The sequence below is a fragment of the Myotis myotis genome, unplaced genomic scaffold (genome assembly GCF_014108235.1).
Source record: "Myotis myotis isolate mMyoMyo1 unplaced genomic scaffold, mMyoMyo1.p scaffold_m19_p_7, whole genome shotgun sequence".
NCBI lineage: Eukaryota > Metazoa > Chordata > Mammalia > Chiroptera > Vespertilionidae > Myotis > Myotis myotis.
In genome coordinates this window covers 36261904-36276614 of record NW_023416379.1, presented here as the reverse complement: position 1 = coordinate 36276614, position 14711 = coordinate 36261904, and positions in this window count along the sequence as shown.

The window sequence follows — 14711 nt, the reverse complement described above, 5'->3', positions numbered from 1 at the left end:
TGTACCCAGCATTGTGCTACACATTATCTCATTTAGTCTTGACACACCCATGAAGTACTGGCACTTATTCAGGCCTTATATATGTCCTTAGGTTTTGCTTGCTTGACTCAAAAGTGGCAGAACCAGGACTAGAGAACAATGCTCTTAACCATTCTGATTTCAGCCTCACAAAAATCAAAGCCTCTTAGAGACATCCTACTAATTTAGTGCTGTCAGGAATGTAATGACAAACCATTAGCGTGCCACCATATTTAATTTTTTAAACAAAATTTAATTTTGATGCATGTATTAGTTTGTTAGGGTTGCCATAACAAAATACCACATACTGGGTGGCTTAAACAGTAGAGGATTATCTTCCCACAATTCTGGAAGCCCAAGATGAAGATGTAAGCAGGTTTGGTTTCTTCTGAGTCCCCCTCCTTGGCTCGCAGTTGGCTGCCTTCTCTCTGGGTCCTCACATGATTATCCCTCTTTCTATTCTGTTGTATCAGTACCTCCTCTTTTTGTAAGGATACTAGTCATTTTAGATGAATGACCTCATTATCGTTTAATTGCTTCTTTAAAGGCCCTATCTTTAAATATAGCCGTATTCTGAGGTCTTGAAGGTTAAGGCTTCAACATATGGATTTGAGGAGACACAGTTCAGCCCCAAACAATGCATATGCAGCATAAACTATGTGATGTCTGCTTAGGAGAAAAAGCAAAAGTGAAGCATGCATGTCTTAGGTCTTAAACTGTCAATACTTCATGTGGGTACTATTAAATAACCCCTATAGAGTGTTCACTATGTGTTAACTTGTTCAAAACACTGTACACATATTTATTTAATTAATCCACATGAGCTATGTATTATTCTTATCCCCCTTTGATACTGAGAGGTTAAGTAGTTTGTTAGAGGCCCATAACTAGGAGCTGGTGAGATAGGGTTTGAACAGTTTACAGACTGACACCATAGTCTGTAGTCATCCACTATATTATACTGCCCCTCACAACAGAAGCATCCCACTTGGACCAAAGAAACAGAAAACACAGTAATATCTATTTGAGGTAAAACTATGATTAACTTCAAAAGTATTTTGATTAGCAGTTACTAGGCTGTTATACATGAAAAATGATAAAGCCACTTTCATTCCTTTCTTTATTATGGCACAAGTAATACATCAGAGACATTTAGAAAATGGCAAAGAAATTCTAAGTAAATTTCTAGCATTCTACTCTATGCAGTAAGAGTTAACACAAAGTATTTTTCTTCTAAGTCTTCAAAAGCAAATAGTAGCCCAGTGAAGAATGAATGGTTGAAGATCTAGGGCATACACGCTCCCCTTCAGGTTCTTCTCCTAGGTGGACATCACTTCTGCTTCAGCCCATTTTACTGAAGCAGAAAAAGGAGCCAAGTTCTGTGTCTGGAGTTGGGCTCAGAGTTAGCAATATGTTCTTTCCATCCACTGAACCGAGTCTACAGATGCAAGAAATTGGAGCCAGAGGCAACTAGGAAAAGAAACTGTACCAGTAAACCACCAGTAAACCTCTTCCAGAATCCCCAGTTAGGAAGGAATGTAGGGCTCCCACTGCACGCAGGAATGGGAGCTGAGCCAATTTAGATGACTCTCAAAGGGCAGTGTTCCTCTGCTCAGATCTGGTTTAAACCCAAAGTAAAAAATAAAATAAAAGGAAAGAAAATAAATAAAATAAAGAAATAAAATAAAAAGAAAGAAAGAAAGAGAAAGAAAGATAGATAGATAGATTTTGTGTTAGGGAATAATACTGTTGTGCTCTCTCATTGCCAGTCATTTTAGTACATCAACAGAGCCTCTGCCTTCAAGATGCTTAATTTAGCGACTGGGGGATTTACAAATGAGAGTTTACAGAGCACTCACAGTCAAGTTTCAAGTTGAACATAATAAAATATGAGAGTGAAGCTGGAGACACTCTAGGGCTGTTCAGGATTTTAGAGGCCACTGCTGACTGGAGTTATAAGCACGTTCAGTGGAGAAAAGTTGGGTTTTGAGAAGGGCCTTGAGAGATGGGGTGGGATTCGCTGGGTGTGGAGAAGTGAAGGCTTTTTAGACAGAAGGTTCAGTAGCATCTGGGCATGAAGGGAAGAATGAGGGAAGCACGTGGGAACAATGATGAGGCATCCTCTCTGGAACAGACAGACTTGGGGAGTAGCAGTCTTACCTAATAATAGACAAACATGTAAATTGATCGTCCCTCTGCTACACTCACCAGCCAATCAGGAGAGTATGCAAATTAACCCAATAAAGATGGCAGTTAATTTGCATATGTAGGCACCCAGCGGCCTGGGTCCCAGGAACATCATCAGGCACCCAGGTCACTCCTAGGTAGACCCCGTGTGGGCCCTGAGCAGCCTAGGAAGGGCCTGAGCCAGGGGCGCTCCTGGGCAGGGCCTGAGCCTGCGATCAGAGCTGAGGGGTCCCCTGCCCAGGCCTAAAGACTCCGCCAGAAGCATTAGGCCTGGGCAGGGGCAGAGCCCGCGATTAGAGGGAGCAGGGGCAGAATCGGCAATCGGAAGGAGCAGGGGTGGAGCCGGTGATCACAGGGAGCTGGGGGTTCCCTACCCCAGGTCTAAAGCCCTGGCCAGAGGCCTTAGGCCTGGGCAGGGGCTGATGGGAGGGAGCTGGGGGTCCCCTGCCCAGGCCCTGAGGCTTTAGGCCTGGGCAGGGGCCGAGCCAGGGATCGGTGTGAACTACAGAGGAAACACCTTTTCTGACCGCTCATTGGCTAAGCTCCCTGTATGCCACTGGTAATATTCTTAGTAACTTGGGTAATAAGAATCCAAGAAGGTGACCTAGGGTTTTTACACCACACTCCTGGAGAAAAAAACAGAGGTCCGCTGCTGGAGGGCTAAGAAATGTCATACCCTGCCCTAGCCAGTTTGGCTCAGTGGATAGAGTCTTGGCCTGCTGACTGCAGGGTCTGGGTTCAATTCTGACCAAGGGCATGTACCTAGGTTGCAGGCTCCTCCCTGGCCGGGGTCCAGGTCAGGGCTCATGCAGGAGGCAACCAATCAAAGTGTTCCTCTCACTTTGATGTTTCTCTCTGTCTTTCCCTTTCTCTTCCACATTCTCTAAAAATCAATGGAAACATATCCTCAGGTGAGGATTAAAAATAATAATAATAAAGAAAGAAATGCCATAGCCTATGAAAGACACATCTTGAAAATGCCTAAAGAAAGTTGTCATTTTTTTCATGGTGAAGGAACTAGAGTTTGTGTTGATGAAAACACCTTGGTGGCTGCGATAACTGGCAGTGGCTGCAGCAGCGGGGTGATGGGCTGGTGCCTTCCCCTGATCAGCCTGGTCGCCTCCCACAAAGGGAGGCCAGACTGCAGCTTAGGCCCGCTCCCCAAGGGGAGCAGGGAGCGGGCCTAAGCCGTCAGTAGGACATCCCCTGAGGGCTCCCAATATGTGGGAGGGGGCAGGCTGGGCTGAGGGACTGCCCTCCCCCCCCCAGTGCACAAATTTCGTGCACCGGGCCCTAGTATGATATATTTTAGGATTAGATAGAATGGGATGAGATGATGAATATGGCTTCATGCAAGAGGTCAGCATTATTACTCTGTCAGTTGATTTGCTCATTGAAATTACCTCAGTTCTCTAAACATGCTCGTAAGAACACATCTCAACTAAGTTCTCTGCATCTAGTAGCATGTTTGTTGTCCTTAAGGCTGTTCAGAAGACAACAACATACTCTGTGGACCACAGTCCCTTCCAGAAGTGTGTCATGCCTAATTGAGCTGGGAGATCATACAACTGCTAGCCCTAAGCCTCCATAGACTCATCCTGGCTGGAGGCCTTGGAGCAAGCTTAAGTGGTTGCAAGTGCCTGACTGGAGTTGAGGAGAGAGCCACTGCTCCGCGAAGGCGTATATAGCCTGAGAAATGGCTTCAACTTTTTGAATCAATGGAACATACCTTCTTTGTTTGCATTCTATAAACCTTAAGAGGGGAGAGGTTTCTAGCATTATGAGACCTCCAGCGTGTCTTGTGGGAGTAGAAAGAAGTTTTGGAATATAATAGACCTTTATTTGACTTCTGACCCTCCTGTGTGACTTTTTAATCTTTTTAAGCCTATTTTATTTTTTTACTTTGTAAAGCAGCCCAGTTACTATGTAGTTACTGTTCATTCTCTTCCTCTACTTCTGTGATTTCTCTCAGTCCCTGACATTTCTGAAGAACACCTTTTTCTCATCATAAATGGTCCCTCTGTCAGGAGATCAAAACTATTCTGCTTTGGATCCCTGAGGATCCTGAAGAAAACATGGGGTCGAGGGAGTTGGCCTGCCCTTGTCCTCTCCTTCCCCAACCATGGATTGATTTCCTCAGGATAGGATTTCAAGTCAACGAGAGCAAATCCTCAGGGTAGTACAGAGTTCAATAGGCCCAGAGTTCTAGGAAATCATCTCAGAGCAGAGGAATAAATTGCCCTTGTTTGTACTGAGTTTAAAACAAAAAATATGACTTAAAGCCATTATGTGACTTAAAGCATATAAAAGTTAAGGTTACATGTGACAAAGCATTTATGAGTTCAGAAACAGGCGGGCAAGGCCATAAACTATCATATTCCTAAATTGCTACCATTTCTAATGTTCAAGGCTCCAACCATAGCTTCGTCCTCAGAAATTGCAACCTGCTCTCAGTAATGGAGTACCCATGTGCTTGCAGCTAAGAAGCACATAGGGTTTGCTGGTTAGTAGTTTGCCTATATTTGAATCCTAAAAATAACCATCTCATGAGAACAGGGTAAGCTTTGTGAAGATTATATTCCAGTTGGTTAGAAAGGGGAGGTACGTTTCTTCCTATCCCCCCTTGCCTTTCATTTCTAAACACATTTGCTTCTCCCCGAAACAGAGGAGACTATCAGAGCAGCTGCAGCGAGCAGCTGTGGAATCTTCTGTCATCTGCTCCTCTGCTTTGCAGACTTTGCCCCTTCCTCTGCTCCCGGTTGTCCTGTCTTCCTTTCAGAATGCCCACTGTCCTCTTCTGCCAGTGCCCCGCCTGGGCTCTGGCTTTGTCCCTGCAGTGATGTCAGGGAATTTTGCCTGGTAGCCTCTTGTTTTTGCCATTCTTTGTGGTTAAAAGAAATCATTAGCAAAAACATTTTTATCTTATGAAAAACAGCTGGAAGGGGAAAAGTTTACCAGCCAATATACAGCTTGCTTGCTGCTGTCCCCGCAAGTTATGCTGAGGGTTTTTGGTGGTGCCCTTTTCAATATGCTACCCTATCAGTACATTGTAAAGCTATAATTATACATTTGCACGAGAGACCTGACGATTATGACTCTTTGAAGAGAAGCCCTGCACAGGATTACCTTGAGAGAAATGATTTACTCATCCTATTCACAGTAAGCAGCTATCCCAGAGACTGTTCCCCGTAACTTCACACACAGTGCTTAGGGACTGGCTGAGCCACTCCCAGCATTACTCTTCACATACAATGAACTGTTACAACCAGCAGCTATGCACTCTCCTCCTCCTCCTCCTCCTCCTCCTCCTCCTCCTCCTCCTCCTCCTCCTCCTCCTCCTCCTCCTCCTCCCTCTTCTTTTAATGTGCAGTTGAACATAAGCTTCTCTCTCAGGTAGATTAGGGGAGCTAGTACAGGACAAATTCCTTTGCACAATATGTTAAAGGCATTTCTGTTCCACGGATTTTAGGGAAGAGGCAGTTCATTTGAACTGGTCCTTTTAATGTTGTTTTCATTTGAACACTTTAAAAATGGGCTTGCATTCTTTTTCTCTGTTTGAAGAAGCTATTATGTTGTTTTTAAAATACATATTTTAGACCTCAGGTAATATATTATCCAAATACTAATTTAAAACAGAGTATTATTTAATATATTTGATTTATAACATATTACATACCCCAAGCATAGAGAGCAGGTAAAAAAAAAGTTTATGTTTCATTTTAATATGTTGGCAACAGAATAGTCTACTTTAAAAAACAATATAAATCATCTTTACTACTGTCCTCTGAAAATAATTCGGGGTTAACAAAATCTAAATCACACCTGTCAGAACTGCCAGTCATATCCTCAGTTTTCACCGACTCTACTCTTCCTTCTCCCTCTGCATGTTTAGAGTAATGGAACGGCAGCAGTTTCCACAATAAAAGTCTAAGAAAGCAAAGGAAGTTTATCACATTTCTTTCGGGTCTGTAAGCAGATGAGTCCCAGCAAACAGCGTGTAAGTACACAGAGTATAACTAAAGTGAGGCAGTACACATGCGCCAGACTAGATGTGTGGGTGTTGAGTGTGCATGTGTGTACATGCCAAATTGCCCATTTTATCACATAAATATGGCAGTTTCAGAACCTCAGTAAATATATTAATGTTTATATATATAAATATATATTAAAACCCCCTCACAACTCAACATACAATATGTATATCTTTGCTTAGAAATGTAAAAACAGTATGCTTGGGAGTGCTAATTAACTAGAATTTAAAGTACATACTTTGTGAAGAATACATAACAAACTAGAGGAATTAGACCTCAGGTGGCCAGGCCAACTGTGAAAATACAAAATCAAAGAAGTTCTGAGCTGGAAAGATTTGATCAGGTCTCTATCATCCAAATCTTATTAGAGGCATGAATCCCCTCTGTCACATCCCAGTGAAGTGGTCGTTTTGCCCTGGTTTTGAATACTTTTTGTTATCACCACAATTAGCTAGTTATTAATATTAACGAAATTTTGGTGTAATGATACTCACTACCAATGCAAATACCATCAAGTCCTTCTTTGTTTTTTAAAAATATATTTTTATTGATTTCAGAGAGGGAGAGAGAGAGAGATATCAGTGATGAGAGAGAATCATCAATTTGTTGCTTCCTGCATGCCCCACACTGGGGATCGAGCCTACAACCTGGGCATGTGCCCTGACCAGGAATTGAACCACAGCCTCCCGGTTCATAGATTGATGCTCAACCACTGAGCCATGCTGGCCAGGCAGGTCCTTCTTATTTAGGGAAGATATGCTTATCTGTACCTATATATTCATTTGGTTCTTTTTCTTCCCCTTCAACCCATACAGAATAAATCTAACCCCTTCTTATAACCCTTCAAATATTCGAAAACAATGATCATGATTTATAACTGTCCTATAACTGAGCTGTCACTAACCAAGACTCATCTCCTAAACCAGTCAGAGCTGGGATCTTTATCTGTCCACATCACTCAGCAGCTGAAAGATGCTCATCCATAGGAGATTGGTAGTGGTGCTTCTCAGATGAGGCGCCTGTGATGTGGTTGTGCCGTGTTAATGAGCTACTGCTGAAGACACTGGAGCCTGAGAGGGGAGATCCAAAGCCCAGAGAGCCCCATAAAAGGGCTCTGAGTCTTAATTAAGTTGGTGGTAGCAAAGACAGGAACTGCAATGCTTCACCTATACCAAAACGAAAACAAAACTAGTAATTCATGTCACTGACATTCAACAAAGCCTGTAATTTTTGGAGCTCCAGTTCCACCACTACCTCTTCCACTGGCCAGTTGCATGCCTTTGGGCAATCCTCCCCACCATTCCAGAGTACCCCCCGCCCCCCTCCCGTGATAATCAAAGACACACGCTGCTTTTCTACTTAGAAAGGTGGTCTCCTCTCCTGGCTTCAGCTTCCATGTAATTTCTCCAGGAATGCTTCCATGACTCCCATCCCCACCCACAGTACCCTATGGTCACCTCTACTGTAGCTCTTCGCTGTGTTTCAATCAGCCATTCACTTGTCTATCTCTGCTGTACTGGGAGTTCTTTAAGGCGAGGACTCAGTCTTGGTCCCCAGCACTTAGCTCACTCATGCGTGGTGCATACCAGAACTCAGAAAATATTTGTTGATAAAAGGAAGAGAGGAAAGAGAAGACAAAAGGGAGAAGATAAAATTAGGAAATTGAAGTACATGATCAAAATAGTCTCTAACAGCTAAAACTCTACAATCCTGTGTTCTTAAGTTCCATCTTTAATGTCAACCTCAGACTTTCAGAAATTCAAGTTTTCTCTAATAAGAGAATGCATTTCAAGTGGTTATACCAAAGTAGGAAAACTATAAATACGCACTCATACATATAATTTTAGGACTGAGATTTACAGTTCACTTAATAAACCCAAACCTTATTTTATATATGAGTAAACTGAGGCACAATGAAATGAAGTCATATATTCAAACCCATCCTGTTAGCAAGAAGACCAGATTTTAAGCTCTTCTCTCTCTTGCCCCTAAACCAGGATAGCTAATCTCTAGTCTTCTCCCTTTTTGAAAGAGCTGCTACAAACTTGGCTACAAATGGAAGTGACAGATGTTTTTCCCTTTTATGTGATGGTTATATCGATCCACAACTTTGTGGCTGTAAATTAAACTTTGAGAAACACCCTTCTCTCTTCTTCCAGAAATGTCAGTGTGCTACAATGCCACCGGAGGTGACTCCTGTAAGTTGTTTGCTTCTTGTGAGTTGCAGTCATGTGAATTGCTTTCTGCCAGGTTGGGTATTCAGGCTCAGTGTTCTGGTGTTAAGCCAGAGGGGAGTGCTGCCATGAGGCCGGCTTCTTGGCGAGCAGCCCTGAGGTGCAGCTGTAAGGTGACCCAGTGCAGGCTTGAGGCTAGGGCCCAGTGCTCAGTGCCAGAAATCTGAGCCAAACACTGGAACTGATTCCCAGGACACTGAATTTGTCTCAATTAAAATTTTAGATGAAATGATATTTTGTTTGCCCCATAGAACCACTTCAATTATAAGCTCATAGGAAAACTGGATGTTTTGCCATTATACTTAGAATACTTTTCAGAGGCCAAATCTAGGAGGAGTAGGAGGATTATTTAAGAAGTCATGAAATGTTTCTCGAAAGCAACAGTATTCATAAGATATGCTGACTGAAGAACCATCCTTTTTTTTTTAATGTTATTATAACAAGCAGTTTTATTTTATTTATTTATTTTTTAAAATATATTTTATTGATTTTTTTACAGAGAGGAAGGAGAGGGATAGGGAGTTAGAAACATCGATGAGAGAGAAACATCAATCAGCTGCCTCCTGTACACTCCTTACTGGGGATGTGCCCACAACCAAGGTACATTCCCTTGACCGGAATCGAACCTGGGACCCTTGAGTCTGCAGGCTGACGCTCTATCCACTGAGCCAAACCGGTCAGGGCAAGAACCGTCCTTTTTCTATGTCTTTGAATATGCTGTGTAAGTTGTAAAACTAGTTCATATGTAAGGTGGTACTGGAATAGAAATGGTAGAACTCATGGTCAAGGAGATGGTGTTGATTGAACCAAACTCTGGACCCATACAGATTTGAATTCAGAACCAAGCTCCACCACTTACTAACAGCTGACCTTAGGTAGTGTACTTAATCAGAGGCTGTGTTACATATAGGAGTTTTCAACCTGGCTATGGTAGAACCACCTGGATGCTTTTATTTTATTTAAAAAATATTTTAAATATGTTTTTATTGTTTGTTTTGTTTTTAGAAAGAGGAAGGGGGAGGGAGAGAGAGATAGAAACATCAACAAGAGAGAAATATTGATCAACTGCCTTCTGCACGCCCCACACTGGAAATCAAGCCCGCAACCCAGGCATGTGCCCTGACCAGGAATCAAACTGGTGACCTCTTGGTGCATGCACCACTGAGCCACACCAGCCCGCCCCATCTAGATGCTTTTAAAAGGTATGCCTGCCTGGGCTTCAACCCAGACCAATTAAATCAGACTCTCTGGGGTTGGAACCCAGGCATGAAATACAATGGTGTGCCTACGACATAGTGAATGTTCAATTATAGCTGTTACTATTATCATCATCATCATCATCCACAATTCCTTTAATTCATATTGGGCTTAAGGCCCAATTTGATCCTGTTCATAGTCCTACAGAAAAGACTGATAAATCAGAAGCATCTTACTAATGAACATGATAGGGACAAATATTTGTATGTAAACTTTTTGTCAGATTTTGAGTGAAAGGATAAAGTTCAGGGTTTTCTTTGACTCAAGCCCCTACCACACCTTAGTATTTATTATTTCTCCACTTCACAGTATTTAAAAACAACAACCAAGCATACAAAAAAACTGAAAATAAATAAATACAGAGGCAATCAAGGGAGATACACATTGGAAGGAGGACAAGGGAGGCTGGAGGCCTCCAGCTAGAAAGATATTTCTTAGCTCAGCAGTCTGGCTCAGTACTTCTCAAACTTTAGTGTACATCAGAGAATCATCTGGGTGCCTGTGAAAATACAGATTGCTGGGCCATACCCTCAGAGATTCTGGGAGTAGGTTCTGGTCTTGATTCTGTGGCCTAGGACAAGTCACGGATCCTGCTTAAACTTCAGTCTCCCCATTAATAACAGTAGGAAGTGGGACTGGGTGATCTTTTCCCACTCTAACATTGGCTGGTGGTCAGATGCAGGGGTTGTTAACCCTGTCAGTGGAATCCCACCTGGACTCAGGAAGAAAGGGCAGTTGTGTCCTCAAGGGGTTTAGAATAAGATGAATATATACATTTATCAAACAAGGCAGAACAGTATAAGTTTGTTTAAAGGAATAAAAGGAGGAGCTATGACTGTTTAGTGAGAGATCACGTCTGTTTACTGATGAGGGGGATTGTGGGTGGGGGCACACTGAGGGTCAGCCCATCCCTAATGTGCATGTCCCCACTCATTGATGAGAGGAGGAGAAGCTGCTGAGACCCCCATAGCTTTAAGGTGTTGTAGAAACCCATCATGAACATTAACTGTCTAATTCGGAAGTTGTTGGCTCAAGACACAGAAATTGGCCTAATGCTTGGAAACTGCTTACAGGGGTAAAGACAAAATGAAAATGGTTGTCAGGTTCCTGACAAACGCTCATGTCTTGGCCTGCCAGTGATTAGCCAGGTGGCCTCGGGCAGGCCACTTCTCTGAGCCTTGGTTTCACCTCAGTTCCTCCTCTAGAGATTGTGACAATAATATCGACAACGTAGGATCGTTGTGAGAAATCAGTTGGATGGAGTATGTGTCCCTAGTCACTAGGGCCTAGTTGCTGGGCTCCAACCCCAGCGGGTCCAGGGGTCCCCAAAGGTGTGGACGGAGTCAGCGAAGAAGGAATGACATGGAGACAGCGTTCAGTTGATCAGCAGCCTAGCCAGGATCTCTAGCCAGGATCTCCAGCCAAGTCTTTCAGGATCTCCAGCGAAGTTCTGGTATGGATATCCAGCCAGGTTCTGTGTCCATGTTCTCTTGCTAGGTTCTCCAGGTTCTCCAGCCAGGTTCTGTAGCCATGTTCCCTCGCTAGGTTCTCCAGCCAGGTTCTGTCACTAGGTTCTAGTCAGGTTCTCTTGCCAATTTCTGTAGTCAGGTTCAGTCCAGGATCTTTTGCCATGTTCTCTCGCTAGGTTCTGTCTCTAGATTCTGTGTAGGTTCTATGTCTAGGTTCTGAGTGTAGGTTCTGTCTTCTTACATCTGTATTTATACCAGTTGATTCCAATCCTATCAATCTCTATTACAAAGGTTAGGGCGTTTCTTATCTCCATTCCAGGGAGTAAAGATTATGTAGCTTAAGTATGATTGTTCATAGTTAAAGTGATTAATTACCCGCCTGGCACTTAGTTAAGAGGTTTTATTCCCTCCCTAACTTCAGGGGAAAATCCCTACCTGGGGAAACAACCTTTCTCAGAGACCTTGGTTAAAACACATAGTGCCAAGAAGGTGAGCAAACATATTAAGAACAGTATGCCATATATGCCAGGTCCCTTGAAACAGCAAGCATGGACCGGCTCCCGGCACCTAGTGTAAAGCCTGAAGCACAGTAGGCATTCAGGAAATTTATCTTCCATCTTGCTTCCTGGCCCTCTAAACATGTCCATGTGTAGAAACAGCCTTGTAAAATCCCTTTGGGTTGGGGACAGATAAAGATAGACAGACAGATAGATAGATAGACAGATCCTTCCACAGTAATTACATATAGTATTCTATATACTCTGCCTTTGCATACATTTAAATTTTGGAAATTATGTGCCATGTTTATTGAAGAAGCTTTCCTATCCTTTTCTAGTGATTGAAAGGACAGGGTGGAAAGGGCAAATCAGAAGTTGTCCCTGGTTTATCTGTGGCTGAAGGAAGACGTCGGGAGGTCCAGCATGTAGCATTACTTCTTTCTGCAGGTGAATTGATGCAGACTTAGAGGAAGCAGCTACGTCAAGGCCAGGGTAGCCTGTAGTGGTTCTCAACCTTCTGGCCCTTTAAATACAGTTCCTCATGTTGTGACCCAACCATAAATTATTTCCGTTGCTACTTCATAACTGTAATGTTGCTACTGTTATGAATTGTAATGTAAATATCTGATATGCAGGATGGTCCTAGGCGACCCCTGTGAAAGGGTCGTTCGACCACCAAAAGGGTCGCGACCCACAGGTTGAGAACCGCTGCATTATAGGCTTGTTAGGCTTTTAAGGAGTCCTTGTTGTATCTATAGTTCACCATCATTGTGGCAACCGAGAAAGACTTATGCGGCAAAAAATTACATTTCATTAAACTTTGGGATGAGGAAATCTATGTGTAGGATATCATTACTTTTTAAAAATTAAGGAAAATCATCCATTCTCCCAACCTCTAAATATTTATTGACAGCTGCCATTGAGATGGGAAGGTGCCTAGTGTGTCTGAGGAACAGCCAGGAGGCCAGTATGTTGACTGGGGAGGGAGAAAAAAGTCCATGATATCGGGTCAGAGAGGAAACAGGTGGTTGTGTGGGGCCTTATAGGACATGGTAAGGACTTTGGTTTTCACTCAGAGTAAGAAGAGAAGCCACCAGGGAGTTGGGGCAGAGGAATGATAAGAAATTGTGTGGCCCATTTTTATTGAGTGCTTACTCTGTTAGAGTCTATTTTAAATGCTTTATTTGCAGTCCTCACAGAACCTTATGAGCCAGGTCTCATGATTTTCCCCACTTACAACCGAGGTTAAATAACTTGCCTGAGGTCACATGGTTAGTAGGGTCTTGGCCAAAACTTAGACCCAGATGAACTCTTATTGTCCTGACTTCTCAGATGCTTAAGAGAGTGAGACAGACATTTTTTTCTTTCTTAATATCTATGTTTCTAGAGTACAGTTATAATGAATTTACTTCATACCTAGTCATGAATACAGAACTTTTTTCAGTTAAACTGACAAGTATTTCCAGTATTTTCCTTCTTTTTTTTTAGTTTATTTTGTTTATTAGATTCCAGATATAAGTGAAATCATATGGTATTTATCTTTTCTCTGCCTGGCTTATTTTACTTAGCATAATACTCTCCACCCAGTGTTTTGCTTTGTGATTTTAAGTGTTGTTTTTTTTTAAGCCCTCAGAATAGCATATTAACAAGCATGTTAACATGTCTCTCTTTAATTATTCAGACAGGTGTTTTTTTGTTTTGTTTCTAATATAGAGGTTGATTGGGAAAATTTTTATTTTATTGCTTACAATCTTACCTTAGTGCTACCTAAATCACTATTATATGATTTGGCATCTATAATTTATCACTTTCCTCTGCTATTAAATGAAATGTCCTTTAAAGCATTCCACAGCAAGGTGAACACAAGTCAAGCTTGCAAAGTTCTAGAAAAAAGAATTGCAGAGTCATTAAAGAATCATGAAAGCTGATTTATATAGCATCCAATATCAGGGCTGCCCAGTTGAACAAGGATGATTATTCCAAGTCATTTTTAGAAGTCATCTGCATTTGAGCACCTAATTTTCATCCTCTTTTGAAGAATCACAACAGTAGTACCTTATTTATGTAAAAATTCTAAAAGCTAAATCTTTAATTCATTTCTCTTAATTTCATGAAAGCTGAAGCTGAAACAATAGACATTTTAAAATACAGGGAGCTCAGATCCTTTTACTGTTGTGTGGCTTTAGCATTCTACTGCTGTAGCCGAGTCCTCGTTTCTGGGGCCAACTGCCTTTTGCATGCTGATTTTCCAGAGAGTCTCTCAGGAGTTACTACTTTTGAGTAGTATCTACCACGACTTCAGTCCCTGCAGGAAGTGGGGGTAGCAGAGTTTGGAATGAAAACATTGAGGGAAAACAGATCTCTCCCAGTAGAACCATTAACTCATTCTAATTTTAGGCTTCAGGCAGACCACTTAGCTGTACCTTCAGCTACCGGCAAACATATACCTCTCAGGTGCTCGTCGTTAAAGGACTACAACCAGGATATAATAAAGGTTTCTATTGTAATATTTTTTCAGTAAAATAGGTTATGTTTGAGAATGTGTGTATGTGCACACGCATGCAAACCATGTGCATGTACACAAGTATTCATGGCATTCAGTATAAGAGAGATGCTCCAAAAGGGGTTCTTTCTATTTTTCATAAACCCTAGTTTTTCCTTCCAACCCCGCATCACCAAAAGGACTAATAGTTCTGGGCTCAAGACTCGGAAACCATGTTACTGAGTTTTGAGAAAGAGGAATTTTGGGGTAACAAATTTTATGTGGTAGCTATTTGGGTAGAAAAAGGCTACAGGTCAATTCAATTCACTTCTACCAGGAGCATCCAGATGTGCTCAGCATTATGCTAGGCACTGTGCCGGGAGCTGAAGAGACAGAGCACATGGCCCTTGACTCAAAACAACCAAATCAAATCTAAAGAAGGTCTTTGGAGAGGAAATGGTTGAAAGGGCATGCTTCATGGCCAGGAAAACCACAGCAAAGAATTCCAATTAGAAATAAATTCGAGAGTGCTACAC